At 33.8% G+C, this 19,971-nt stretch overlaps 1 pseudogene; it reads left to right on the top strand.

The window, feature by feature from the left end:
* The first annotated feature begins 3,434 nt into the window (after positions 1-3,434).
* LOC116875872 lies at positions 3,435-4,093 on the top strand (annotated as a pseudogene).
* Positions 4,094-19,971: the final 15,878 nt, after the last annotated feature.

Here is a 19,971-nt window from a genome sequence, read left to right as displayed (position 1 = left end):
CATCTTTTCATGTGCTTATGGTCATTTTTATCTTTTTTTAGAGAAATGTCTATTCAAGACTTTGTCCATTTTTAAATTTTTTTTTTAAATTTTTGTTGTTGTTGAATTTTAGGATTTTTCTATATACTCTAGAATTGATCCCTTATCAATTATGTGATTTGCAAATGTTTTTACCTTTTGTGTGGGTTGTCTTTTAATTGTGTTGATAGTATCTTTTGATGTACCTTTTTCTGTTACTCCTAAAGTCTGTTTTGTCTAATTTCTCTTCTGTTCTCTATATTTTTGGTGACATAGCCAAGAAATTACTGCCAAATCTAATGTCATGAAATCTTGCCCTGCTTTCTTCTAGAGATTTTATTGTCTTATTCATAGATTTAAGTCATAGGTTTAAGTCATAGATTTAAGTTAATATTTGCATATGGTGTTACATAAGGGTCCAACTTCATTTTTTTTTATAGCTAAAAAAAAGGAAGACAATAGGTTTACCTTAATAAGTCACAAAATTTTTCAAGGGGCACCTGGATGGCTCAGTCAGTTAAGTGTCAGCCTTCAGCTCAGGTCATGATCTCAGGGTCCTGGGATCAAGGGTCATATTGGGCTCCCCACTTAGAAGGGAATTTGTTTCTTCCTCTCCCTTTCTGCCCATCTGCCATACTTGGGCTGTTTTTCTCGCACGCTCTCTCTCTCTCTATCTCTCTCTCAAATAAATAAATAGATAAATAATAAAATCTTCTAAAATTTTTAAAAATCACAAAATTTTTCAAATTGAGAAGATATTTTTACATTTTTATTACTGTATATAAAATGCTATCTATGGTATATAATAGTTCAGTTCTGAATGAAAAAGATGGTGTACTATATATTAGGTAATTCTATTTAAAGAAAAAGAAAAATTAGATGATTGCATTTATAAGTATTTTGTTTAATGAGGTAACAACTGCAAGTCATGACATTTATTTCAAGCTTATTTGAACTATAGCTAACTTTAGAACTCTAACTTAAACTTTTAAGAAAATAAACAATTTCCTTTGATTCATAATTTTGGTTTTCTTATAATTTTATTTAACCAGGTTATTGGATATTCATATGGAATACATCTTCAGTAGACTAAAATGATATAACTTAAATTTTTTTTATTTCTTTATTTCTAAAGGTTAATTAAAATAATAGAAAAACAAAGAAGTGAGTGAGACAAATTTATTATTAGGTGATATGAACTTTTTTTTTTTTTAAAGAAGAATATTGATTTAAAAGTCAGGAGACAGAATAGTCTAGATTTTTCAGGATAAACTTTTGTGATTATAGAAAAGCCACTGGACTTCATGTGCTTCCTGTACTTCAGTTTAGTCATTTTCATAATTAGAGACTTGCATGAGGAAATTCATATAATTTTCTCTAAAATCTATTCTATTGATACATCCCTTTTTATTAAAAGAATATACTAGATGCTATAGTTTATAATCTAAAGGACTCTCTTCATCCATCGTGCAAGTCACCTCCAGATAATGATTAGAGTCAAGTTTGTAAATGGTATATAATTCACCACATTCTAGTATTCAAATAGCCAAAGTCTAAATTGCCATCGGAGCACTAAATATGGGTGAGTGTAAAGTTGTGAATAAAATATGTTTTCATTAGAAAAAAATGGCAGGGTGTTTGTGAAATAAATAAAAATCATGAGAGTATGTGTTAGCAGGGAATCTAAACTGATTAGAAGAAAATGATTAGATTTTTTGAAACTGTAGTTTTGGAAAAAATATCTTCATTTATCCCATGATATCAGATATACTTTTAATATTTGAGCCATGGTGGTTAATTATAGAGGGACAGTAGAATAGTTAAACATATTCTAGCCATCAATATATTATTTTTTAGTATGTATATATACACATGCATTTAAACATCAAGTAATTGAACAAACAAAATATGTTAATGTAGTTTGATTCATGCATTATGACTAAAAGGATATTTAGCTATTCCAGCTCTCTGTAGTCTCTTGTTAAAACAATATATATGTTACATATATATGTATATATACATATACTATACATATGTCTGAGACGTGATTGGTCTTCATCAGCTTGCTCCAAATAGAGGCCCTTTGGGATCATGTCTGCAGGTAATATTATAAAACATATTTTGTTGTTGAATTATATGTCTAATTTGAATATATTAGAGCCATATTTCATTCATACTGAGGAAAGGAAAGTCCAGTTACTTATACAGAACATGCACTACAAGGATGAACAAGTATTAGTTCTGTTTTTCTGTAATACAGTTCTTGTGTGTGAGTTGTGACTATAAATTTGTAAATACTATATATCATTCTCCTTTGAACATAAATGTAATAATTATGTTGGATCTATGCTAAACAGGAGGGGCATTATTACATTTTTATCACTATGCAGGGGAGGATGGATGGACTGATTCAACACTGGTGTGAAGATCTTGCCTTAAAAAAAGGTCATGATAATGGACCTGAGTGAAAGTTCTACATACATGGGATCCAAAAGATGGAATGAAAAATAAGCAAGTGGGATGGGGGTGGTTCAAATGAAAACTGAAGTGTTCTATGTGAAGATCTTTATATGAACTTTGAACAGATGAGGACAAAAGATTGTTTAAGTGCTCTCTGGGAACCTCCTACTATTTACTTGGTCACCACATTCTCTTATATTAATTTAAGACAACTTAGTAATTAAAGAAGAATAACGATGTTGGAATCATAATTAATCACAATTAATTTATTTTATTTATGATGTATCAACTTGGCTGGGCCCTAGTGCCCAGGTCTGTGGTCAAACATTATTTTGGATTTTTCTGTGCGGTCTTTTGGCTGAGATTAATATTTAAATCTGTTGGGGGCTGTGGGGTAGGCTGGAGAAAGCAGTGAGTTGGAGCCAGGGCTAGAGCTTTCCTGGCTCCAGTGAAATTGCTGGGGCCCCATCTTCTGGCAGTCCCAGGAGTTTGTGGTGATTGTTGCTACTGCTCCCACCGCCATCACCCAGGCTACTATCTCCTGCCTTCTTCTTCTCTTCCTCCTCCTCCTCCCCTTCGTCTTCCTCCTCCTCTTCCTCTCCCTGGACCAGTCTAATTTCCTCCATACTGCAGCCTCCTCCTGAGCTGGACCCTCAATGTTTTGTCCCCTTGCCAAACTGCTCCTGCTGCTGCTGCTGCCTCTCCATTCAATCTTGTACATCATATCATGCATTATAGGAGGGTGGTGCAGGCACCAAGTTGTTCAACACAATGGTCTGATGGGAAGGCAGTCACTCCAGGAACTGGTACATAGCCTCAGGATCACAGGGGAATGCATGGCTAGAAGATTGGCTTTCATAAGTACAGTCTACAAAAAGATTTGCTACAGCCATTAGTGCACCTCATGAAGGATGTATGTACTATATGTACTGTGGACCTTGTGGTACTCAGGCTTAATGCTTACAAGCAAGTGGATCCATATATTACCAAGAGAATTTTCTGCCTGTGGCCTTCTCATCATATGGCCTTCTTTCAGTGTGGATATCTATATTTATATCTTTATCTATTCTATGACCTTGGTATTGATCAAAGGATTTATGGAAAACTGTGGAAGATAGAATGTTTGAATGAATGCCTCTGCAGACAGATGAAGATAAGCACAGTATTGAAATGTATTTGCCTTATATTATAAAGCCATAGAAAGCCATGAGGATGATTTTATCATTATTCCTGTGTTGGAGCTCTGAGTGAGTCAAAAGAACAGGAATTTGGAAAACTCTTCAGTAAATATCGAGCAGATCCTAGCAATCTCTTTGTGGTTTCTTTTGATTTCTTCCAGTGGGGTCAAAACTTCCCTTATGATGAAATCCCATGGGAGATTTTAGATTCTTTGAACATCTAGATTAAAATGGGCATGAGTATTATAGGACAATTAGATCCCACATCTTTCAGCAATTACTTAAAGAAATACCATAATACTCTATGTGGAAGACATCCCATTGGGGTCTTATTAAATGCTATCACAGAGCTCCAAAAGAATAGCCAGTCAAGCCAGTGTAGAAACTTGTAAGACAATTCAGTGAGTTTCGCAGCAGGAGCACTGAAGTGCCACTAAATCTCTGAATCATCAGGGATGTCACCTGCACATACTCATTTTCTGCCCTTACCAGATACTGGTCATGGTTTGGGGAGAATCTGAAACCTCAAACCAATAGAATTTTCTTCTCCTCTTTTCTTTTCTTTATTTTTTAAAAAAGATTTTATTTATTTATTTTAGAGAGAGAGCAAAAGATGGGGCAGGAACAGAGGGAGAGGGACAGGCAGACTCTGCTCTGAGTGCAAAACCCAATGCAGGACTCAACTCCTCAACCCCCAAGATCATAACCAGAGATGAAATCAAGAGCAGGATGCTTAACCTGAGCCACCTAGGAACCCCTCTTGTCTTCTTTTCTCGTAGGTGTTGTCCTTCCTTAATTTCAACTCATTTAAAAATGTTTTATAGTAGAAGGAAGGATGGCATGAAAATGTTTTGACCAAAAAAGATAGAGGTGCCTGGGTGACTCTTTCTGTCTCATACACATATATTCTACTCTGAGGATACTTTTGCATATTGTACAGAAACAAACAAAGGATGGAAGCTTTTTAATAAAGAAATTATTTTTGTGAATGATCTATATTAGAATATATCTCTAGTTACAGTCAATTATTATCCATGTTGTACAATAGATACCTTCTATTTTAGATGCTAATAAAGGGCTACACAACTCAAAAAAAAAAATTAAATCTGTGAACTTTGAGTAAAAGAGATTGCCCCCCACAGTGTGGGTGACCCTCATCCAATTAGTTGAAGTCCTGCAAAGAACAGAAGATTTACCTCCCTTGAGTAAGAGGGAATTCTGCTGACAAATGGACTTCAGACTTTAACTGCAACATAGGCGCTTCTCTGAATCTCCAGACTTATGGCCTTTAGACCTAAATTGCACATTTTAGTCTTAACCAGCCTCCATAATCATGTGAGACAATTCTTTAAAATAAATCTTTATTTGTATCCATATCCTGTTCGGTTTCTCTGGAGAATGCTGACAAATAAAACTTGTATAAGTTAAGTTCATAAGGCCATTCATTATTTTATATATTATTGTTCTTTCTAAATACTGGTAATTGTTGATGGACACCTGGTAGTAATAATTGTATAAGGGTAATTTTTGTAGGTTCTTTCTTTCTTTCTTTTTTTATTTTAGATTTTATTTATTTATTTGACAGACAGAGAGATCACAAATAGGCAGAGAGGCAGGCAGAGAGAGAAGGGGAAGAGAGCAGAAAGCCTCCTGTGGGGCTCGATCCCAGGACCCTGAGATCATGACTAAGCCAAAGGCAGAGGTATAACCTCCTAAGCCACCCAGGTGCCCCAATTTTTGCAGGTTCTATTGGAAAAACTCTAAGCACTTTTTCATATACATTGTTATATCACTTTTAATACTTCTGGGTATTCAAAATCTACAGTATATTCCTCATATATTATAATATGGAAGACAAAGAAGTTAAGCAATGAAAAATTAGGCATCTTGAAACAAGGTCATAAACTTAGATTTTGATATTTTAGAATTTGAGTTCACATTTTTGACTTCCAGATCAGTGGTCTATCTGCATTACTGTATTTTCTTTTAGTTTAACTTTAGTAGAGAAGTTGGATGTAAATTATTCTCTGTGGAAAAAAAAAAAATCTGTGCTAGTTAATCTTGGTAGCTATTTTAACTACTTTTAGAGAATTGTCTAAAGTTACTAGATTTTCTCATACATTTCCTTAAAATGAAATGTATCTTTCAGAAATGTTCAATAATCTCTTTAATACTATACTATTTAGTCCTTTAATGAGTACTTTAATCATGCAATTTTAGTTCTTTTCATCTCTGGTAATTATCTTATTACTATATACATATTAATGAATTTCTTCCTAGTAATGATCTACTTTTTGGACCATTTAAATTTAAGGATATATAATATATTTTAAATATGTCATTAATACAGAGCTTCTAAGTTTTTTAAAGTAAATTAATTTATTCATCTGTACTAGTTAACCTTTGAATTGGTTTTCAAAGATTTTCTACAGGAATGAATACATAAATAATGAATTGGGATGAAAATGCATACATTTCCTTGGAACCAGCAAAGTACTAGTTTATTTACAGAGTTACAGAGGTAATTCTGTTCCTCAAAGAATCCAGAGAGTGATCAGATTGTCAATCAACATGGATATACTAGTAGAGTCTGACCAGTCATCTATTAAGGGAGCTAAATTAGAAGTATTGGGGTTTTTCCAAAATATCTATCATTCAATTTAATATTTTCTATTTTATTAAATTGTATTTAAATGATAGGAATAAAACAAGAAAATAATAAAGGGCAAAGGAAAACATTTTTATTTTAAGCATGAAATTCTTACAGAATATATTAGATTTTTAGATATCCAATTACCTATATTGTATGAATACTTAGAACTTTGAACTTAATTGGTGATTAGTTTATCATTGGTAATATAATCATTTATACATCTCATGACCAAATAATGTGCATCTTTCCTTCAATTCTGTTTCAAATATGTTGGTTTGGGTATAACACAAATTTTAAGGAAATCAGTGACATTTTTCTACTCTTGGTCATGGTGTCTCTTTTGAGCAGATATATTTCCTCATAGAAAGGTGAGACTTGTGCCATAATGTCAAGCCCCAAGAAGTAAAAAATATTTTTACCTGGTGTTCAGGTTGATTCTAATGTACTTTTTATCAAAAGAAGACATTTTGTGTACCTCACATTAAAGTTCTATTTTTTCCTATTATTAATATATTTACTTGACTCACCTTTTTTTTTTTTTTTTTTTTTTTTTTTTTGTTAAAGTCAGTTTAAACTTACTGTTATGGACCCAAGTTAACTTAATTGACCTGATGATAGTGCAGCTGATTTTAAATCTATTCAGTCTTGATAGCATCTAGACCTATAACTTGCTAGAGTTTACTTGTGACAATTCACACTACCTTCCATCCCAACTCTCTGGTGTTTGTATCCTGCTGAAGGAGCTCAAGCTAAATAAATTTTCTCTCTGATCCAAGCACTTTTGCTAATGTGATGTTCTAGAAGACACTTTCATGATTTTGTGTGGCGATTTACAATAGTGAGTATCCTTACTCTTTTTCTAATCAAATTCAATTAATAGAAATATGAAGATAGTATCAGTTTAATACATATTTATAGATTTATTTTAAAAAGAGTCACTGAATTCAAACAAATCTAAAAATAAATATTAGCAGAATGTTGATGAATAGTGTTGTTAATTATTCTCACTACATTTCCTTTGCCCAAGTACTATTCTGGTTGGGTCTTTTTTCTTTTTCTCACGTGCGTGTTAATCCATTCTGAACTAATTCTGGTTGACCTCCAAATGGTAAAACTCAACCATGCCTTAATTAGGTGCCATAGATTCTTTTATTATTTTTTTGAAGATTTATTTATTTGAAGGAGAGTGCAAATGAGCAGGAGGGGCAGAGGGAGGTACAGAGAATCTCAAGCAGACTGCAGGATCAGATCAGAGCTCAACTGTGGGGCTTGAGCTTCAAGACCCTAGGATCATGACCTGAGCCAGATGCTTAATGGACTGCACCACACAGGTGCCTATAGGTGTTACTGATTCTAACCCCAATTTTGTGACTACTGTGCTATTAATAACTCAGTAGTGACTACTGAAATCTGTAATGATTCATATAGTGGTCAATTTTATGTGTCAACTTGATTTAAATACCTGGGTTCCCAGATATTTGACTAGACAAATATCCTAGATATTTCACTAGACTACCTCTAGGTAGTTTGTGAGCATGTTTCTGCATGCAATTAGCATTTGAATTGGTGAGCAGAGAAGAGGAGATTACTTTCCCCACTGTGAGTAGTTATCAATTAATTCATTGAAAAAGTCAATAACACTAGTCAGGGTAGTAGAGAATTTGCTCTCTCAGCCTGATTGTGTGAGCGGGAATCATTTTTCCCCTGCTTTCAGACTGGTGTTTACCCTATCAGTGCTCTGTTTCTCATAACTAAACTACCAGCTTTCTGGGGTCTCCAGGTTGTGGATTATCTATTTATCTATCATCTACCTATCTATCTATCATCTATTTATCATCTATTATCTCTCATCTATCATTTATCTATCACCTATCTATTATCTATCATCTATCTATCATCATCATCATCTATCTATGAGAGAGAGATAATATATATGAATATATATGAATCTATCTATCTATATTATATATATATCTCCTATTGGCTTTGTGTCTCTGGAGTACCCTGACTAATATAATTCACTTGAGATGTCTTTTTGTTTTTTTCTTTTTTTGGGTTTTTTTTTCATGTCAATAGAAACTTCAATGAAGGCACTCTTAGTACAACATAGTTGCTAACAATCCCTAGTCCTCTCTAACATGCTGAGCCAATGTTTGCCTAGGTCATTTAACTTTGTCATTTTTTTCTATATTTCACTTGTTTTCTGTATTTCACTGTATTTCTACATTTCTACATATATTTTCTATATGTTCATTTTATAGATGCTGTAACTGCCATATTACAGCATATATGTATGAATTTTTTAAAGATCTTTATCTTTTAGATGTACACCTGCAAATATTTATATGTGATATAGGAAAAGACAGCTGAATGACAACATAAAATTCGTAAAATTCCAATGGACAAGACAGAAATCATCAGAGCATCATAAAATCTTTCCACTCTCCTAAATCCAGAGCATAATAACCCTGATTTTACTACTGTAAAATAACTGAAATTTACTTAATGCTCTCTAATAAACATTTTCCTGTGCAACTTTTGTGTATTATTATGTAAACTTCAATAGATAATCATTGAGGACATATTTTTATTGATTTATTATGAAGACATCTTTATTATTTTATTATTTTTATTACTTATTCTCCAGTAACAAGTGTAGAGAAAACTGTATGAATCTATGAATCAGGTTAGCCTTAGGTCCACTACAGGTCTTAGCTCTCAAAGAACTTATTTTCTCCCCTGAATATTAGAGAACATAAAAAAGAAGTTTGTTTTTTTTTTCCTAGAGTTCTAATCTCAACTTCTGTTCTATTTTCTTTTTCTTCACCCAGAACAACGTTCTCTTAGTATCATTTTATTTGTTAATATTCTTTGCATTCCACTGTCATATATTTTTATCTCATTATAGACAATGAAGGCAGTATGATCAAATGGACATCTCATTGTTCTGCAAACTAGGTATATAATATTTCAATGTTATTTACATTAATAATTTTCAAATACTTTTCTGGTATCTGGGTCACATCAGTAAACAACAATAAAAAAATTATACTGACTCTTCTGAAGGTGATATTCAAATGGGAGAGATATAAACCATGAACAAAAACATAGTAAATACAGAAGTGATAGAGTGTAGTAGAAAATGATAAGAACTATGGGAAAAATATATTAAAATATGTTACGGCAGTTGAGTATCAGTTTACAATTTTAAATAGGGTGATGAGGGTAGGCTTCAAGGTAAAGATAATATTTGAACAAAGACTTGATGGAGTTGAGGGGATCAGTTTTGTAGATCTGAAGGAAAAATTCTTCAGCAGAGATGAATAGTTAGAGCAAAGCCCTAATGAAGAAGAATATCATGTGTGTTATAAGAACAAAAAGTCTTATGCAAAGTAGGTCAGGGCAATGGCAGTAGGGGGATAGGATGTCAAAATAGGACATTTCTGAATAACTAATTTATTAACTGCACAGGATATTAGGTGCAAACTGTGACTCTCCAGGGCAAATTAGGACAGAAGGTCACCCTAATTGTAGGCTATCATAACAACTTTATCTTTTGTAATGAGGAAAAAAAAAAGTCATTGCAGAGTTTTTAAGATTGTAGATTACATGATCTGACTTGAGCTTCTTCAATAGCTGATACACAATAAATACTATTCAAATGAATGACAGATTACTCTGGATGCTGAGATGTTAGCAAACTCTAAGGGGACTGGTGATGGTGGTGTGAATATGAAGTCAGGACCAGTTAGGATGTTTTATAGTATAATCCAGGTAAAATACTATGCTTAGACAGTGGTTTTAGCTATGGAAATAGTAAAACATGGTGAAATTTTGGATATATTTTGAAGATAGAACTTGAAATATTTGTTGATGGATTAGATAAGACATAGGAGAGAAGAGCCATAAATATGTCCAAGTTCTTAGGTCTAAGGAGACCGTTAGGTGGTATATGAGAGATTGTAGATCTAGTAGGTTCATGGAACAAATATCAGAAGTTTCATTTGAAATTTTTATTAGCCAAGTGCAAGGGTTGAATAGGTAGTTAGATAATTTCTGTTTCTGGTTAGATAGATATATACTGAAATTAAAAGATAATAGTAACATAGAATTAGTAAGAGATGGCTTATAAAAGCTGTAAGACTTAATGAGATTACTAAGACTTTAAGTAGAGAAGAGGATCAAGTATCAAGAACTTTCCATAATTTTTTATCCAATAATTATTTGTTATGCCAAAAAACGGAAGAATGAGGAAAAAATGCATGCCTGGGTGACTCAATAGATTGGGTGGCTGCCTTAGGCTCACATCATGATCCCAGGGTCCTGGAATCAAGGTCACTGTCGAACTCCCTGCTCCACAAGGGGGCCTGCTTCTCCTTCTGCCTTCTGTTCTCCCTACTTGTGCTCTCTCTCTCTCTGTTGAATAAATACATAAAATCTTTAAAAAAAAAAAAAAAAGAATGAGAAAAAGAGTATCTGTTAAGAGACCACGTAGGTGATCAGAAAATTCATAGTGTGATGTCTTGCAAATAAATGAAAAAAAATCCATTTTTTTCTGAGAGCACATTTAATGATCTCTAGCATGCTCTCAATCTCTCTCTCTTTTTTTTTCTTTTCTTCTTCTTATTTTTTTTAATTTGACAGAGAGAGACATGGCAAGAGAGGGAACACATGCAGGGGGAGTGGGAAAGGGAGAAGCAGGCTTCCCACCAAGCAGAGAACCTGATGCGGGGCTCAATCCCAGGATCATGACTTGAGCCAAAGGCAGATACTTAACAACTGAGCCACCCAGGCACCCCCAATGATCTCTTTCTTGACAAGATATTTTTCTTCATGGTATAAATTATGTTTATTATGTATAATTTATTTTAGTTTTAAAAAGTTATTTATAAGATTAAATGTGCCTAGTCTTGTGCAACAACCATTCCTTCTCATAAATTATTCATTTTTTAATTAACATATAATGTATTATTTGCTTCAGGGGTACAGGTCTGTGAATCATCAGTCTTACACAATTCACAGCACTCACCATAGCACATACCCTCCCCAATGTCCATAACCCAGTCATCCTATCCACCTTCCCACCCCCACCAGCAACCTTCAGTTTGTTTCCTGAGATTAAGAGTCTTTTATGGTTTGTCTCCCTACCCAGTCCCATCTTGTTTCATATTTTACTTACTTGTCCCCCACAACCCCTCTGCCCCACCTCTCAAATTCCGCATTGAGAAATACAGAAAGGCATACAACTAGAAAGATATGAATGACTACTAAAAAAACATAAATATCTAAAAAATTGTTAGAATGTTAGACCACTTATATATAATGGGAAATTGAGAGTTAAATATGTAATAAGTTTCTAAAAATCTTACTGGAAGTAAGTAGCAAACTTGAATTCTAACTCTTTCTTCTCCTTCATCAATAATCCTTACCTTAATTCAGGAATTCCGAATTTCTCACATATAATTTGCCAACTGTTACTTGACTTTTCTCTAGTTTTCCATATTGTCATCTCTCCTATTCCTTCAACTAAATTGTACCAAGGAAATGTATTTGTAATATGTTACAGACTTACCACTTACCACATCCTACTTAAATTTTCCCTTTCCTCAGAATGAAGTACAACTATATTTTTAGGGTATAAAAGTTTCTTTGGTTGCAGCCAAATTTTAATCTCATTTTTTCTATTTGATAACCAACTTTTTATTGTGACACATTGTGTTAGTTTTAGGTATAGAACATAATGATGTGAAATGTATACATTGCAAAATGATTATCACAATAAGTTTAACATCTATCACCACACATAATTACATTTTTCTTATAATGTGACTTTTATAAAAATCTATTCTCTTGGGGTGCCTGGGTGGCTCAGTGGGTTAAAGCCTTTGCCTTTGGCTCAGGTCATGATCCCAGGGTCCTGGGATCAAGCCCCACATTGGGCTCTCTGCTCAGCAGGGAGCCTGCTTCCCTTCCTCTCTCTCTCTCCCTGCCTCTCTGCCGACTTGTGATCTCTGTCTGTCAAATAAATAAATAAAATCTTAAAAACAAAACTACTCTCTTAGCAACTTTCAAATATACAATATGGTCTTGTTTTCTATAGTCGCCATGCTGTACAGTACATCCCAAGACTCATTTGTCTTATAACTGGAAGTTCATGCCTTTTAACCCCATTCACCCATTTTATCCTTTCCTCACCCCCTCTGTCTAAGGCAACCAGCAATTTGTTCTCTGTATTTATGAATTCAGCTTTTGTGGATTTTTTCAAATTAGATTACACATATATGTGAGATTATATAGTGGTTTTTCTTTTTCTTTCTGACTTATTTCATTTAGTATAACATCCTCAAGTTCTATCCATGCTCTTTCAAATGGCAGCATTCCTTTTTTGGTGTGTGTATCTAAATTATATACATATATATGTTCTTATAAATTATATTATTATAAATTATATATAGCTCATTTTTATTCATTCATCTATTGATAAACACTTTTCCATGTCTCGGCTACTATAAATAATTCTATAATAAACATGGGGGCACAGATATCTCTTCAAAATATTGATTTTGTTTTCTTTTAATAAATACTCAGAAGCAGAATTACTAGATCATATAGTAATTTAAAACCTCCATACTGTTTTCCATAATGGCTGTACCAATTACATTCCCATCACAATGTTCCCTTTTCTCCCCATCTTCTCCAGCACTCATTATTTCTTGTCATTTTTGATAATAGCCATTCTAACAGATGTGAGGTGATACCTCATTGTGCTTAGGATTTTCATTTCTCTGATGATCAGTAATGTTGAGAATATTTTCATGCTTCTATTGGCCATTTGAGTATCTTCTTTGGAAAAATGTCTCCTCAGGCTCTCTGCCTATTTTTTAAAAGATTTTATTTAGTTTTAGTTATCTGTCAGAGGAAGAGTGAGAGAGAGAGAGCCCAAGCAGGGGAAGCAACAAGCAGAACAGGCAGAGCTGACAGAGCAGGCAGAGGGAAAAGCAGACTCCCTGCTGAACAAGAAGCCCAATTCCAGGACCCTGGAATCATAACCTGAGCTGAAGGCAGACATTTAGCCAAATGAGCCACCCAGGGACCCCTGAATGCCCATTTCTAATCAGATTTCTTTTTTTCCTATTTGTATGAGTTCTTTATGTATTTTGGTTATTAGTCCCTTATCAGAAGTATGACTTAATTTTTTTTCTCATTCTGAAGTTATGTTTTCATTGTTTCCTTTGCTGGGCAAAGGTTTTTACTTTGATGTAGACCTACATGTTTATTTTTGCTTTTGTTGCATTTACATTTGATGTAAAATCCAAAAAAAAATCTTTGCCAAGACTGATGGCAAGGAGCCACCCATTTTGTTTTCTTCTAGAAGTTTATGATTTTAGTCCTTATGTTTAGGTAATCCATTCTGAGTTGATATTCTGTATGGTGTAAAATAGTGGCCCAATTGTATATCATTGACCCCTTTGTCATAAATTAATTTGACCATATATTTGAGGGTTCAGTTCTGGGTTATCTCTTATATTTCATTGATCTATGTGTCTTTTTTTATACCAGTACCATATTTATTTTGATTGCTATACATTTGTAATATAGTTACATCAAAAAGTATGATGCCTTCAGCTTTGTTCTTTCTCAAGATTTTTGGCTATCCAGGGTCCTTTGTGCTTCCATAGAAATTTTAGGATTATTTCTTTTATATCTGTAAAAAAATTCCAGGAATTTTAATAGGGATTGCATTGATTGATTCTGTAGATTGATTTGGTTGTATGGACATTTAACAATATTAATTCTCCCAGTCGATGAGCATGGAATATCTGTCCACTTTTGTGTGTCTTCTTCAGTTTCTTCCCTCAGTATCTTATAATTAAAAGTATATGAGTCTTTCATTTCTTTGGCTAAATGTATTCTGAAGTATTTTATTCCTTTTGATGCATTTGTAATTGGGTTTGCTTTCTTGATTTCTCTTTATGATAGTTTGTTATTTGTATATAGAAACACAACAGATTTTTGTATATTGATTTTTTATTTGAATCCATGTATTATTTCTGATGGATTTTTGTGGATTCTTTAGTATTTTCTATATATTTCATGTAATCTACACATTCTAATCTCATTTATTTTTCCACTGATTTACCCATTTTTTAAAATATTTTATTTATTTATTAACAAACAGAGAGAGAAATCACAAGCAGGCAGAGAGGCAGGCAGAGAGAGAGGGGGGAAGCAGGCTCCCTGCCGAGCAGAGAGCCTGATGTGGGACTCGATCCCAGGACCCTGAGATCATGACCTGAGCCAAAGGCAGAGGCTTAACCCACTGAGCCACCCAGGCGCCCTGATTTACCCATTTTTAATTTATACTTCACTAAACCATCTGTAGTTTCTTATATTGGCATTTTTCTTTATATTTTATATCCCCTTATATGATGCACTTTTTCTGATATGCTAAGTTTTATTTTTTAAGACAAAACATTCAGCCTTTTCTAAAGTCCTTCCATGATGCCACCTCTGCCTCTAATGTACTCATTTAGCTAACTCCTATATGCCTATATTCTTTATATACTGGGTAAAGCTATGCATTAATTTTTACTTTTTTTTTATTCCATGTGTATATGTTTTATTTATTTAGCTGATTACAATTTCCTCAAAGTTCTAACCTCTTTATTTATACAGTTGAGTATCTAAAGAACACAATATATTTTTGTTTAACTAAAAAAAACTTGCTGAAATCTTAGAAACCATAATTGTGAACTTTAAAGTGTTATAATCACTACATTCAATCTAAACTTCTGTATTTCCTGTTTACAATAAATGATGTAATTTTATAGGCAAACAAAAAAAAAAAAAAGAAAAGATGCTGAGAGAGACCAATTTAGAGATATGAAGCTAACACAACAGGGGTAAATGACAGTAATGCCATGCTAAAGCAAAGCTAAAGTGAAACAGATTTGAAAATTTCCAGGAAACAAATGGGAAGTTTTAGAAGGAAAGGGGGTGGGGGAATGAGTGTGCCTGGTGATGGGTAGTAAGGAGAACACAGATTGCATGGAGTACTCAGTGTTATATGCAAACAATGAATCATGGAACACTACATCAAAAACTAATGAGTACTGTATGGTGACTGACATAACAAAATCAAAAAAAAGAAAGAAAATTGAAACAAAACCAAAAGTTTCATAGACTACGGAAGAACATAGCTACCTGATATAACCAGATATATGAGAAACTCATTCTAGATATCTAGTAATAAAAAGTTTACTAATCTATTTAGCATATCTTTCATTAGTCACTGTCATATTAAATCAATAAAAATATGAAAAACTATATCTTTGTTTATTCCTGAAGCCTGGTCCCATCTTTTAAAACTTTATTATTCTTTTATTTACTTCTAATTTTTCCATGTGTATAACAAAATAAATTGAGGCAGCCTATTTTTGAAATTATAAGTTACATGATTAGTAAATAAAAATTTAAAAGCCATGGAAAAAATATAGTTGACCAAAGCCTAACTATTAATGTTAAGCTTACTTGGGCATGTAGGCAGCAATAGGTTATATATATATATATATATATATTTTAAGAGCTGGCAAAGAACCTGATTCCTCCTATATTACTTTCATTGTACATTAGAGATGAATAAGAAAATACCTAAGATGCTCAGTTAACAAGAACATTTTTTGTGCCTCTGTGTCTCCTTCCTTCCCTCTCCATTCTCTTGCAATCAACAGCTTCCTCAAATACCTGTTGATCTCATATTCTACTTTTCTCTCCCAGTTGGTTGAGTTTTCACAAAAACCATACATGAATCACTTTCATAATTCAAACAAACTTGCTATGTCCTCCATTTTTTTTTAAGCAATGCAGTTCTCTGTTTTTTTGTACTTTCATAAAACGCTTTCATAAAACACACTGTACTATAACTATCTGCTTTTCTGCTAGCATATATACGCCTTGGGGACAAGGACAATTTTATTTATTTATTTATTCATTAATTCATTCTTTCACTTATTTACTTTTAATTAGATATTTAGCATGGTGACAAATACATAAATGATTAATATAACAAAATTATTGAACAAGCATATGAATAATTTCTCTATATATTATGTATATTCATCTAATAATTCTGCTTTTAATTCTACTATAGATACACATTAGACAAGTCAGTATTGAGAGTATAGTTTTAATTATCTGACCATATTCAATACAACAGATTATTGGTAATCATGCATTATATCAATGTATAGTATTAGATTCTAATATGCAAGTGTCATTACAATACATTTTAGATGAGCTAAAATACATATGGAAATAACACATAGTTGAATAAAATACCAGCCAAAGGTTAAATATATGAATATATATATTTATAATGTATATCACACACATAAAATATTTTATATATTGTATACAAAATATATTATACATATATTTTAAAGTAGTTTGATGCAGGTGAATAAAGATTCAACCAAAGTTGGCATACATCGGTCACTTACCTGCAATGTCTATGCATGAAAAACAGAAAGAATTCAAAGGATGCTACCTCCTCTCTAAACTCTGGTTTTAGTTTATTTACTAGTAGGCTGCCTCTACAGGATGCTTGTTGTCAGGCTTAAGCTTTATATTCCAAGTTGAGCAGAAAGAAATTGAGCACTTCTCCATATTCTCCAGAGGAAAACAAAAATCTTGAAATTTTAAATGCCTATTTGCTAGTTGGGTTGTAAATTCATCCCTGACTGATCACAATGACTGAACTGATGTTCTGATTGACCAGACTGAATCAAGCCATCCTTTTTCTTTTTTAATTTTTTAATTTATTTTTTTATATAAACATATAATGTATTTTTATCCCCAGGGGTACAGGTCTATAAATCGCCAAGTTTACACACTTCACAGCACTCACCATAGCACATACCCTCCCCGATGTCCATAACCCCACCCCCCTTTCACTCCCCCCTTCCCCCCAGCAATCCTCTGTTTGTTTTGTGAGATTAAGAGTCACTTATGGTTTATCTCCCTCCCAATCCCATCTTGTTTCATTTTTCTTCTCCCCCCAAACTCCCCATGTTGCATCTCCACTTCCTCATATCAGGGAAATCATGTGATAGTTGTCTTTCTCTGACTGACTTATTTCACTAAGCATAATACCCTCTAGTTCCATCCACATCATCACAAATGGCAAGATTTCATTTCTTTTGATGGCTGCATAGTATTCCATTGTGTATATATGCTGTATCTTCTTTATCCATTCATCTGTTGATGGACATCTAGATTCTTTCCATAGTTTGGTTATTGTAGACATTACTGCTATAAACATTTGGGTGCACGTGCCCCTTCGGATCACTACATTTGTATCTTTAGGGTAAATACCCAGTAGTGCAATTGCTGGGTCGTAGGGTAGTTCTATTTTCAACTTTTTGAGGAACCTCCATGCTGTTTTCCAGAGTGGCTGCACCAGCTTGCATTCCCAAAATCAGTGTAGGAGGGTTCCCCTTTCTCCGCATCCTCGCCAGCATCTGTCATTTCCTGACTTGTTAATTTTAGCCATTCTGACTGGTGTGAGGTGGTATCTCATTGTGGTTTTGAGTTGTATTTCCCTGATGCAGAGTGATGTGGAGCACTTTTTCATGTGTCTGATGGCCATCTGGATGTCTTCTTTGCAGAAATGTCTGTTCATGTCCTCTGCCCATTTCTTGATTGGATTATTTGTTCTTTGGGTGTTGAGTTTGCTAAATTCTTTATAGATTTTGGACACCAGCCCTTTATCTGATATGTTGTTTGCAAATATCTTCTCCCATTCTGTCAGTTATCTTTGGTTTTTTTAACTCTTTCCTTTGCTGTGCAAAACCTTTTGATCTTGATGAAATCCCAATAGTTCATTTTTGCCCTGGCTTCCCTTGCCTGTGGTGATGTATCTAGGAAGATGTTGCTGCGGCTGAGGTAGAAGAGGTTGCTGCCTGTGTTCTCCTCAAGGATTTTGATGGTTTCCTTTCTCACATTGAGGTCCTTCATCCATTTTGAGACTATTTTCATGTATGGTGTAAGGAAATGGTCCAATTTCATTTTTCTGCATGTGGCCATTCAATTTTCCCAACACCATTTATTTAAGAGGCTGTCTTTTTTCCATTGGACGTTCTTTCAGGTTCTGCCAAAGATTAGTTGATCATAGAGTTGAGGGTCTAGTTCTGGGCTCTCTATTCTGTTCCATTGATCTATGTGTCTGTTTTTGTGCCAGTACCATACTGTCTTGATGATGACAGCTTTGTAATAGAGCTTGAAGTCCGGAATTGTGATGCCACCAACTTTGGCTTTTTCAATACTCCTTTGGCTATTCGAGGTCTTTTCTGGTTCCATATAAATTTTAGGATTATTTGTTCCATTTCTTTGAAAAAAATGGATGGTACTTTGATAGGGATTGCATTAAATGTGTAGATTGCTTTAGGTAGCATAGACATTTTCACAATATTTGTTCTTCCAATCCAGGAGCATGGAACATTTTTCCATTTCTTTTTGTCTTCCTCAATTTCTTTCATGAGTACTTTATAATTTTCTAAGTATAGATTCTCAGCATCTTTGGTTAGGCTTATGCCTAGGTATCTTATAGTTTTGGGTACAATTGTAAATGGGATAGACTCCTTAATTTCTCTTTCTTCTGTTTTGTTGTTGGAGTAGAGAAATGCAACTGATTTCTGTGCATTGATTTTATATCCTGACACTTCACTAAATTCCTGTACAAGTTCTAGCAGTTTCGGTGTGGAGTCTTTTGGGTTTTCCACATATAGTATCATGTCATCTGCGAAGAGTGATAGTTTGACTTCTTCTTTGCTGATATGGATGCTTTTAATTTCTTTTCATTGTCTGATTGCTGAGGCTAGGACTTCTAGTACTATATTGAATAGCAGTGGTGATAATGGACATCCCTGCCATGTTCCTCACCTTAGTGGAAAAGCTTTTTTTCTCCATTGAGAATGATATTTGCGGTGGGCTTTTCATAGATGGCTTTGATAATATTGAGGTATGTGCCCTCTATCCCTACACTTTGAAGAGTTTTGATCAGGAAGGGATGCTGTACTTTGTCAAATGCTTTTTCAGCATCTATGGAGAGTATCATATGGTTCTTGTTCTTTCTTTTATTAATGTGTTGTATCACATTGACTGATTTGCAGATGTTGAACCAACCTTGCAGCCCTGGAATAAATCCCACTTGGTCGTGGTGAATAATCCTTTTAATGTACTCTTGAATCCTATTGGCTAGTATTTTGGTGAGAATTTTTGCACCTGCATTCATCAAGGATATTGGTCTGTAGTTCTCTTTTTTGATGGGATCCTTGTCTGGTTTTGGGATCAAGGTGATGCTGGCCTCATAAAATGAGTTTGGAAGTTTTCCTTCCATTTCTCTTTTTTGGAACAGTTTCAGGAGAATAGGAATTAGTTCTTCTTTAAATGTTTAATAGAATTCCCCTGGGAAGCCGTCTGGCCCTGGGCTTTTGTTTGTTTGGAGATTTTTGATGACTGTTTCAATCTCCTTATTGGTTATAGATCTGTTCAGGTTTTCTATTTGTTCCTGGTTCAGTTCTGGTAGTTTATATGTCTCTAGGAATGCATCCATTTCTTCCAGATTGTCAAATTTGTTGGCATAGCGTTGCTCATAGTATGTTC

Source organism: Lontra canadensis, unplaced genomic scaffold, assembly GCF_010015895.1.
Source record: "Lontra canadensis isolate GAN:19392208 unplaced genomic scaffold, GSC_riverotter_1.0 scaffold1, whole genome shotgun sequence".
Lineage (NCBI taxonomy): Eukaryota > Metazoa > Chordata > Mammalia > Carnivora > Mustelidae > Lontra > Lontra canadensis.
Note: the sequence above shows the minus strand (reverse complement) of the source record. Positions and strands in the feature narration are given on the sequence as shown.